This window comes from Dendropsophus ebraccatus, chromosome 6, assembly GCF_027789765.1.
Source record: "Dendropsophus ebraccatus isolate aDenEbr1 chromosome 6, aDenEbr1.pat, whole genome shotgun sequence".
NCBI classification, from domain to species: Eukaryota; Metazoa; Chordata; class Amphibia; order Anura; family Hylidae; genus Dendropsophus; species Dendropsophus ebraccatus.
The window spans coordinates 100706475-100716158 of record NC_091459.1 but is presented as its reverse complement, the minus strand read 5'-3'; positions in this window follow the sequence as shown (position 1 = coordinate 100716158).

Sequence of the window (9684 nt, the reverse complement as noted above, 5' to 3'; positions counted from 1 at the left end):
GCTCCTCTCTCCCTCAGCGTCTGTCAGGCGTATCAGGGCCTCCCCCTCCTCTCTCCTCTCTGGACTGGGTGCTGCTAGTGCCTGTCCCCTGTGCCCCGCCACTCGTTGCTCAGCGGAATCAGTAGGATGAAGAGTGCGGCTGGCGGCGCTGATACTGAGGTGGCACCCCTCATACCCGGCCGCGGCCGCCATCTTGGCCACATGGCAGTCCTCCCTCTGCTGCCCTACAGGTACTGAACTCTTGTGGATTACAGCCCTCCCCTCCCACCACTGTTGTTGGTTGTGCTCCTCTCTCCTCCATTCACCTGCTCTGAGTGCGGAAGTTGGTGTGCTCTCATATCTTACTGATTGTGTGGAGGACATAAACTGCTGTGACTGCTGCTGTGTCACCTGTAGCTGGGATCTTCCTGTGAGGCTGACTGCTGTTGCTTGTTACTACTACTTATACACCTGCCTGCCTCTCCCTGACTGTATTCTGTTAACGCCCTTACTGGCGGCGGCGTTACCTGGGCTGCCTACCCCCCGTACACTATGGGAGGTTCCAGAGGGGGTAACAACCCCACTAAGAATAAGAAGGGTAAGGGGACTCCTGCTGCTCCCTCTCGTCCCCCTTCGGACATAGACTCTGGTTCCGAGGATGTGGAGGAGCCCTCCGGAGGACGTAGTCCCATCTCTGAGAAGGTGCAGAACCAAGCCGCTAAGCAGCTGGAACGTTTCTCCAGGTCTCGGGAGCGTCACAGGGACGCCTCACGGGATAGTCGGGTTTCCTGCTTTGAGGGCTCTCCAAGCCCACCTAGACCTCATTCTCCTGAGCGGTCCCAATATTCAGCTTCTGCCATTGATGGGAAGTTCTCAGAAATCCTGGCGGCTATAAATACATGCCAATCGATGCTTGTTACTAAGGTGGATGAGTTACGCCAAGACTTTGTCATACTGGGGCATGAAACCCAAAAGATCCGTGAGCCCACCACTGAAGTGGAAAGGAGGGTTTCAGACGTGGAAGATACTGTCCGACCTATTCCTGCACAGATTGGGGACTTGCAGCGGCAGATGAAAGTTGTTATGGCCCGAGCAGATGACTTTGAAAACAGACTGCGGAGGAATAATGTCCGCATTGTGGGGCTACCTGAAAAAACGGAAGGTGATGATCCTGTGGAATTCACTGAGCGCTGGCTACGCCAAACCCTGCCTGCTGGGACTTTCTCGGATTTCTTCACGATTGAGCGAGCGCATCGTGTCCCTGCTAAACCTCTACCACCGGGGACCCCCCCCCCCTGGCCTTTCCTGATTAGGCTGCTACATTTCCGAGACCGGGACGCTATCCTGAGAGCGGTTCGGATTAAGGGGGAAGTTCTGGTTGACAATAGCAGAGTTTCCTTCTACCCTGACTTCTCCGTGGAAATACGGAAACAGCGTACTCAATTAACGGAAGTCCGCAACAAACTCCGTGCCAAAGGCTACAAATACTCCATGCTGTATCCTGCTCGTTACCTTATTACCTGGATGGTAATACCACCAAATTCTTCACGTCACCCTCGGCCGCCCTGGACTGGGTGGAGGCGGCTCCGCGGGTTTTGCCGGCTGATTGAGGAGCATACTGTTGGGATTGTTGCCCGTTCCTGATGTTCCGGCTGTCATCATATCCAAGACTGCCAGTCTACGCTAGATATTCTATGGGTCTCTGTTGACTATTTGCTCCTTGTTTCATATGCCTTAATAAAGGGGGGGGGGGGGTGTTCTTAGTTACTTGGTCAGGGGGGATAGGGGGTAGTTCTAGTGTGAGTTTTCTTTTTTTTTTAGTTGTAGTTGGAGTCCTCTGCCTCGGCAGCAACTGGCCTCATAGTTTAGCATTCAGTTAGGGTTTAAGGTCTGCACTTATACTTTTGTAGTGTTAGACAGGGAGTCGGGTACCCAGTCAGGTTGACTAGGATGTTTCTGTTTCTCATGTGTTTTATGCTATGTGTTTGTTTCTCGTCTGTCTTGTGTGTTTGGTGGAGTGGTTGGTGGTGTGTGTTGCTGCGCCTTTCTCCCCCTCGGCCGGTGGCTAGGTTAGGTCCTATATATTCTTATTGCCCATGCAATGGCGTCCCTTAAGGTACTCAGCTGGAATGTGAGGGGCCTCAATTCTAAGTTTAAGAGGGCTCTCGTGCTGGACTTTGTGAAACGTCATTCTCCTCACATCATCTGTTTGCAGGAGAAGCATGTGGTTGGACAGAAAACCCTGGCTCTGAAGAGGGCTTGGATAGCCAAGGGATATCATGCCACCTACTCCACGTCCTCTAGAGGTGTTTCAGTACTCATCTCTAAGGCTTTACCTATAACGGTCTCTCAGGTGGCGTGTGACCAGTTTGGCCGATTTGTGATCCTTCATTGTGTGTGTCAGTCACTGTCGTTTTCCCTGGTCTCACTGTACGTCCCCCCTCCCTTTTCTGAGTCTCTCCTGGATGTCATATCTGTTCAATTATCCTCTTTCCCTGCAGACCCCGTTCTGGTGGTTGGCGACTTTAATGCGGTGCCCGTTCCCTCCTTGGACAGGACGAGTGGTGTGGACCCGGCCTCCGCCCGGCTCAACGCCTGGTGTGCTGCTCTCCATTTACAGGATGTTTGGCGCTGGAGGTTTCCGCAAACGGTGAAGTACTCATACTTCTCGCAAGTACATGGTACCTTTTCAAGGATCGACCTGGCCCTTGCATCTCCTGATTTATTGCCCCGTGTTGGGGAAATTTCCTACACCAGTAGAGGGATCTCAGATCATTCTGCCTTGCTAGTCTCCCTCCAACTATCCTGTCCCCCCTCTTCTAAGTTGTGGCGTATGCAACCCGGATGGCTAACCTCTGAGGTGGTGCAGGAGGTTCTGTCGACTGCTCACTCCTCCTATTGGGAACATAACTCTGACTTCCCGGATCCACTAATCAAGTGGGATGCTTATAAGGCAACCATTAGGGGGGCATACGTCACGGGAGTTACTACCCAAAAGAACATATACAGGCGAGAGGAGGCTTCTTTGTCGGCCCTCGCCGACTCCTTGGAGGTGGAGGTGGAGGTGGCGCGCACAGGGGAGGAGGAGGTTAAGAGGAAATGGTCTAGGGCCCAGAGAGATCTCCTAATTTTACAAAAAGAGCGCACGAGAAAAAAGCTTTTTGCTACTGAAGCGGCTCTTTTTGAGTTTGGTGATAAAAATGGTAAACTGCTGGCTTATCTGGCAAGGGCTGAGCGCCCCACAGTCTCCATCCCTGGTGTCCTAAACGATCAAGGGGATACGGTGACCGATGCTATTCAGATTAACTCGGTCTTTCGGGCCTTCTACCAAGACCTCTACTCCCCCCACTGTCCTCCTGATCCCTTATTGTATGCGACCTTCTTAGACCAGATTCCATTATCCTCTCTTACCCCCTCACAATCTGAAGCCCTTGATGCGCCACTTACGGCTGAGGAGATAGTGGAGGCTATTAAATCTATGCCACTGGGGAAGACACCGGGTTTGGACGGTCTAGTTATAGACTGGTATAAAAATAATGCCGATGCGGTGGCTCCTCATCTCCTTAATATGTACGGGGAATCCTTGGAGGTGGGTCAGCTCCCGCAGTCACTTCGGGAGGGCCTGATAGTACCGCTCTTAAAGCCGGGCAAAGACCCGTTGTCCCCTTCTTCATATACACCTATCTCACTCCTCACGATAAATGTTAAAATTCTGGCTAAGGTACTGGCGATGCGGCTTAACGGGGTTGTGCACTCTGTGATCCATCCTGACCAGACCGGGTTCATGCCGGGTAGAGCCACGGACATTAACATCTCTCGTCTATTCATTAACATAACGGCCAGTGCATCGGACGTAGTTCCTTAATACGTACTCAGTCTTGACATTCACAAGGCCTTCGACTCGGTTGAGTGGCCCTTTCTGTGGTCTCTGCTCGGCAGGATGCGGTTTGGTCCGAGATTTCGGGCCTGGGTTCGACTGTTATATGCGGAGCCTTTGGCCAGAATACGTACCAACCTGCATATCTCCTTCTTTCTTGGGCGTGGGACACATCAGGGTTGCCCGCTATCTCCCTTACTTTTTGCCACCGCCATTGAGCCGCTCGCGGCGGCTTTCCATGCCTCGACCTCCATTAAGGGCCTTCAGAGAGGATCAATAGTAGAAAAGGTGCCGCTGTATGCGGATGACACCCTAGTGTACCTTGCCGATGCGGGATCCTCTTTGGTAGCACTAATGTCGCTTTTTCATGACTTTGGTGCACTTTCTGGCCTGATGGTGAACTGGTCTAAGTCGGTCCTTATGCCCCTGTCATCCTCTCTTCCCTTGCCTGTCACCCTGCCAGATAGGTTGCAGGCGACCCGCCAGTTCCGGTACTTGGGGGTGGAGGTCACCGCCTCAATTGAATCTCACGCCTCTTCTGTCGGCCACTGACCTTCGGTTGCAAAAATGGGGGCCATTGCCACTATCTCTGATGGGTAGGATAAACATTTTAAAAATGATCTTTCTACCTAAATTCCTCTATCTCTTTCATGCTTCCCCTGTCTTTCCTCCCAGGCAGTTCTTTGCAAATCTAGATAAGATTCTGAGATCCTTTTACTGGCAGGGCAGGTCTCCTAGGATTGGATACTCTCACCTCCTAGCGCCTAAGCATCAGGGGGGCCTTGCAGCTCCTAACATTTACCACTATTTCCTAGCCTCTCAATTGGTATATGCTAATTGGTGGCTGGATCTGGACCTCAGTAATGCAGCGGTGGCGTTGGCCGGGGCGCTGGTTGGATCTTACGAGGGCCTGACAAATACCCTTTATAGGTACACCCTCTCTTCTCCTTAGCTCCCTCCCTTAACTACGGTACAGAAGGTGTGGAGGGTTGTACAAAAACAGATGCCTTCTTCGTCCCTCTCTCCTCGTACCCCCTTGTGGCTTAATCCCCATCTCCCGGAACTCATAGGTTTACAGGGCACGGCTCTCTGGGGGAAGCATGGGGTTCGATATCTGTCCCACGTTTTTTCACCTGACAATATGTTCCGCTCCTTTTCTGACATGTGTGAGTTGTATGGGATCCTGCGCTCAGCATTTTTTCACTGATTGCAGCTGCGGCATGCTCTTCGCACTCAGTTTGGCAGCCTTACGGTTCCCTTGGAATTCACACAGGCAGAGAAGCTCCTGGGATCTCCTGATCTAGATAAGGTCCTGACGCTTGGTTACTTAATGCTGAGTCCAGAGGACTCGTCCCCTTTCCAGAGGGCGTATGAGAGGTGGGTGGTGGATGTCCCTTCTCTTAGTGATCAGCAGTGGAAAGAGGTGGTGCATACCTACTACCCTACTGTAGTCAGTGCTAGAGACCGGTTGATCCAGTTTCGCTTTCTGATGCGTACATACTATACTCCGGAGAGACTCAGAAAAATGGGAGTGTCCCCCTCAGATACCTGTTTCAAATGTATGTCTGCTGTCGGTACCTTCATGCATGCTGTGTGGTCGTGCCCCAAAATTCAATCCTTTTGGCGCTCCGTTTTGCAATTTCTGTCCGATCATTTTGATTTCCCTTTTGTTTGCACCCCCTCCGTGTGCCTGCTAGGTCTTATCAATGGACTCACACGTAACAAATACTACAGGATATTCATTAGATTTCTTCTGTTCTGTGCCAAAAAGATTATAGCTATGGAGTGGAAGTGTACAGATGCCCCCTCCTTGGCCCGCTGGAAACAATTGGTTAATAAATATGTCCCGCTGTACGAAGCCCTCCATGAACATCATAAATGCCCAAAAAAATTTTAAAAAAATCTGGATTCACTGGTTCATGCTTGATGAAACGGCAGATGTGTAGACCTTTGTGCTGGCTCTCTGGTTGGGGGGGGAGGTGTGGCGCTGTCTGGGTGTGTGTGGTTGGTTGTATGTGTTGTCTGTCTTGTCTTGTTCCTGGGGGGTCGGGTACTCCTGCTCTGAGGCGACCCTGATTGTATGCGATGCAATATAACTGATATTTTTTTACTGCCATGCTAATGTACTTTGATTGAGCTTTTAGCATTTGGTCCTTATGGATGTGCCTTTGTTCACTTTGCAGTGGGCGGATTGTACTTGACCTCTCCTGTGTATGGTTTTGTTTTTTCTGTGCAAAAAGTCAAAATAAATTCTTTAAAAAAAAAGAACAAACATGTGCTGCTTAGGCTAGAGCTAACTTTCCTTGAAAAAAAAAGCCACTGACCACTATCACACATTTCAGTCAGCATGACAGCCCCCCCCCCTTTTAGGGGAGGAACAGACAGAATTGTACACCCTGCCTTTTAGTATTGGTATATAGTATTTGTACGGTTTAGTCTGTTGTTTGTGCCCCCCCCCCCCTTTTTTTTTCTGTTACAGGTAGTCTCCCCTTTCTGGAAAGGTCTGTTTCCAGGCAGTTTTGCTAGAAGATCGGGTTGCTGGGCAGATTAGCAACTGAAGCTTCATCCTGATTGGTTGCTGACCTGTAAAAATAAAAAAAAAATATTTTCATAACGGACACTTCTCGTAGTCCGTTGAGGCGGGACATGAAGAAGTGAAGAAGCCCCACCTGCCAGTCCTTTGTTGCTGCTAAGAGAGGAGTTTAGTCTCCAGGCCTATGCTGGAAGCACGTGGGTCATCAGCAGTTGGATCAGGACTTTAGTGACACTGTCACCTCCTTTGTGCATTCTGACATCTCTACACAGGTGTAAAGGGTAAACAGGATATGTACTGCGTTGTGCCGACTGTCAGCATTCTCAAGGTACACTATTGATCCCCAGAAAGACTTTGCCATATCACCATGGGGGCAATCGAGGTGCTCCGGGCCCTAAACTGTACACAAGATGGCCGCTGTCTTCTTTAGTTTCTAACTGCGCCATACCCCAGAGAGGAGGGGGTTAACCACCATGTTGCCAAAGCGCGGAAATCGCCCGGCGCCATAGATTTTGCATTGACTGCTCTTGATTGGCTGCCTGCGCCAGATGACGTCACTGTTGCTGGGCAGGCTACTGGGCCAGAATTTCAGCCTCTGTGCTCTGCCTCCTCCCAGGTCCTCAAGACCACGCCAGTGCGCAGCAAGATGGCGTCCTGCAAGGAGTGCACACCTGCTATTGCTGTACCCGTGCTACCAGAGCCTTCCGCCTCTCTGCCAGCATTCGATCCGGCATGCCTGCTGGCTCCGCTGCCCTCCGATAGTGACAGCAGCTGGGGATCCGTCCGGTCCGAAGACGGGGATCAAAGCCGGGCCTCCACACCAAGCTCCCCTGACAGAGGTGAGGAGACTTCTTCTGGACTCAGCGGTGCCTCCAGCCCCGAGCATTCCGGCTCCTCCCGCTACACTCTCTCTACCGGACCATCGCTCTCCTCTGAGGACGACCAGATTCTAGACGAGTCTTCACCGGTACCTCCAGATCCTGATCCCGGGGGTAAGACTTTCCTTAAGGGCCCAATATCTCCGGGCCTATGGCGGCCTCCAGGGCGTGATTCTCCGCCCCTACTGCAATGGGTATTCAGCCGGGAGCCCAAAGTAATGCAGCTGGTGGAAGATATACAGCGGGCTCTCTCTCTCTCTCTACCCGCCACTAAAGCTGCACCCGCTATGGCTACTACTGCGCCTGCAGCCTCCACTATTGCTTGGCAGTCCACAGCAGTTACTACCGCCAGTGATGCTTTCTCTGCCAAAGCTGGCCTAGTGCCGGAACCACCACCATCAGTGGCCTATCCTGATTACGCCCCACTCTGGGGTCATCCATATACCCCCTACCTGGAGTCTAATGCCGCGTCCGAGCGGCTCTTCATCCGCAAATTGGAAAGACCCAGGCCAGATGCAGCTCCTCTGGAGAGGAGAAGGGGGACTGTCACAAAATTTGACAAGCAGCGGGGCTATGGTCTGGTGATGGACTCATACACCGGACTGCTGGTGCTGGTCAACAGACGAGCAGTGATGCGGGATTACCAGCCAGCCTACCTCAACAACCTAACTCCGGGAGAGGTCATTGAGTACACCCTGATAGGGTCCCCAAAAGGTCCATGGGCTGCAGCAGTTACCAGGCCTAAAAATCCAATACAACGGCCTTTCCTACCAACTCCGTCAGAGAACTGGGAAGAAGATTGGCAGGATTTCAAACCTCTGGGCTCTATCACTGCTGCTTCCAAGGCCCCAGGTTCAGCCACTACCACTGCTCACTCCACTGCTCCTGCTACTGTGGCTAAAGCTGCCTGCTCGACCACCTCAGTGACATACCACGTGGCTCCCATCATTTCCCCCATCACCACAGTGACCCCTAGCGTTGTGGTCACCACTGCATCCAGCGATGCTTCTGCTTCCGGGCCCTCCACGCTTCTATTATCCGTGGGAGAAGAAAAAGCAGAAGAAGGAGAAGGGGCCTAATGAGGTTCCTCCCGCTTCTTCACAATAATTCGCTATAGAGACCAAAGTCCTTAAACTGTTCCTGTTTTGTTGTTGCTCCTGTGTGATTAAGAAGTTCTATGCAACGTTCAAGGTTCGTGCCTGGTCCTCCTGACAAAGTTTTCTTATTATCATCCAGCTATGTGCTGATGGACACTCATTGACTCTGAAACTGTTCTCTAGTGCCTGTCCCAGAGCCTTTACATGGACGATGTTTTATATTGCCTAAAGAGACCCTACCAAACAGAGACACTTACCCAATTCTTCCTAAAGCACTTTTCATGATTGTGTGATTTTCAGAAGCTTATTATTGCACTTCAGTAGTCAAAAGTCTATTTTCTTGTCAGAGTCTTATATATATATTTTCCTACCTCTGAGTAAGCAGAAAAGTCATTCAGATAGTCTCAGAGTAAAGTGTGTCTTTTGAAAAAGTATTTTCTCACAGTGTATATTTTCATGTCGGAGTCAGACCGGAGTCAGTATGTATCTATAGCCTCAGAGAAAATCTATTTTCTAAGAGTATATTTTCTAAAGGAGTATTTTCTAAAGAGTGTATTTTTCAGAAGGATCTTCTATTTTCTCCATGCATAGTATTATTGTATCTATTGTATCTACAACTGGAAAGCGTAATTGAGCCAATTCTCCTCAAGACCTTGCAGTTTTTGTTGTCTTTTGTGTTTCCCTTCCTTTTTTTTTCCAGTGCTTGTTCACCTCTGTCTTGTCCCTACACACTGTAGTTGCTACACATAGTCTTACCTAACATTCACACTTGTCCATACATATTGCACCTTGGATACCTTTTCGTATGTTTGGCCTATTGGATAATTGTGTTGTATGATTGACCGGTATGTAAGGGTCCCCCATGTATGTTTGCGTTTATTATTTTGTTCTTTTCTCTTTCAGGTGTCCAAGACACTTCACACAGACACCCAAGGCAGTATACAGGTCTTCACGTTTCTCTTTCCAGTAGGGTAACTCATTTTCATTGGAAACCTACTGTCAAACTGACTGGAATGTTGAGGGTCCCCCGCCAGCAGTTAACTAGTCCTGGCTTCCATGTCAGATGGTCCACGCACTAACTACCTGTAACCAGAGTACGTTAGGCACCCCTAGGTGAAGTCCTGCCACTAGGGTTTTCTTTCTCTTCATATTTTCTCTTGTCACCTGTGCCTTGAGCGTGGGAAACACACATCAACATACTCACTCATACTCACTCACACTAACATTCCTTCCTCTTGTCTTGTTGTCCTGGTCCTCTATGTTCATTCGGCCACATCTGCCTCAGCTTGTGGTTCGCCGAGGTCGGCTCATTTCTATAAG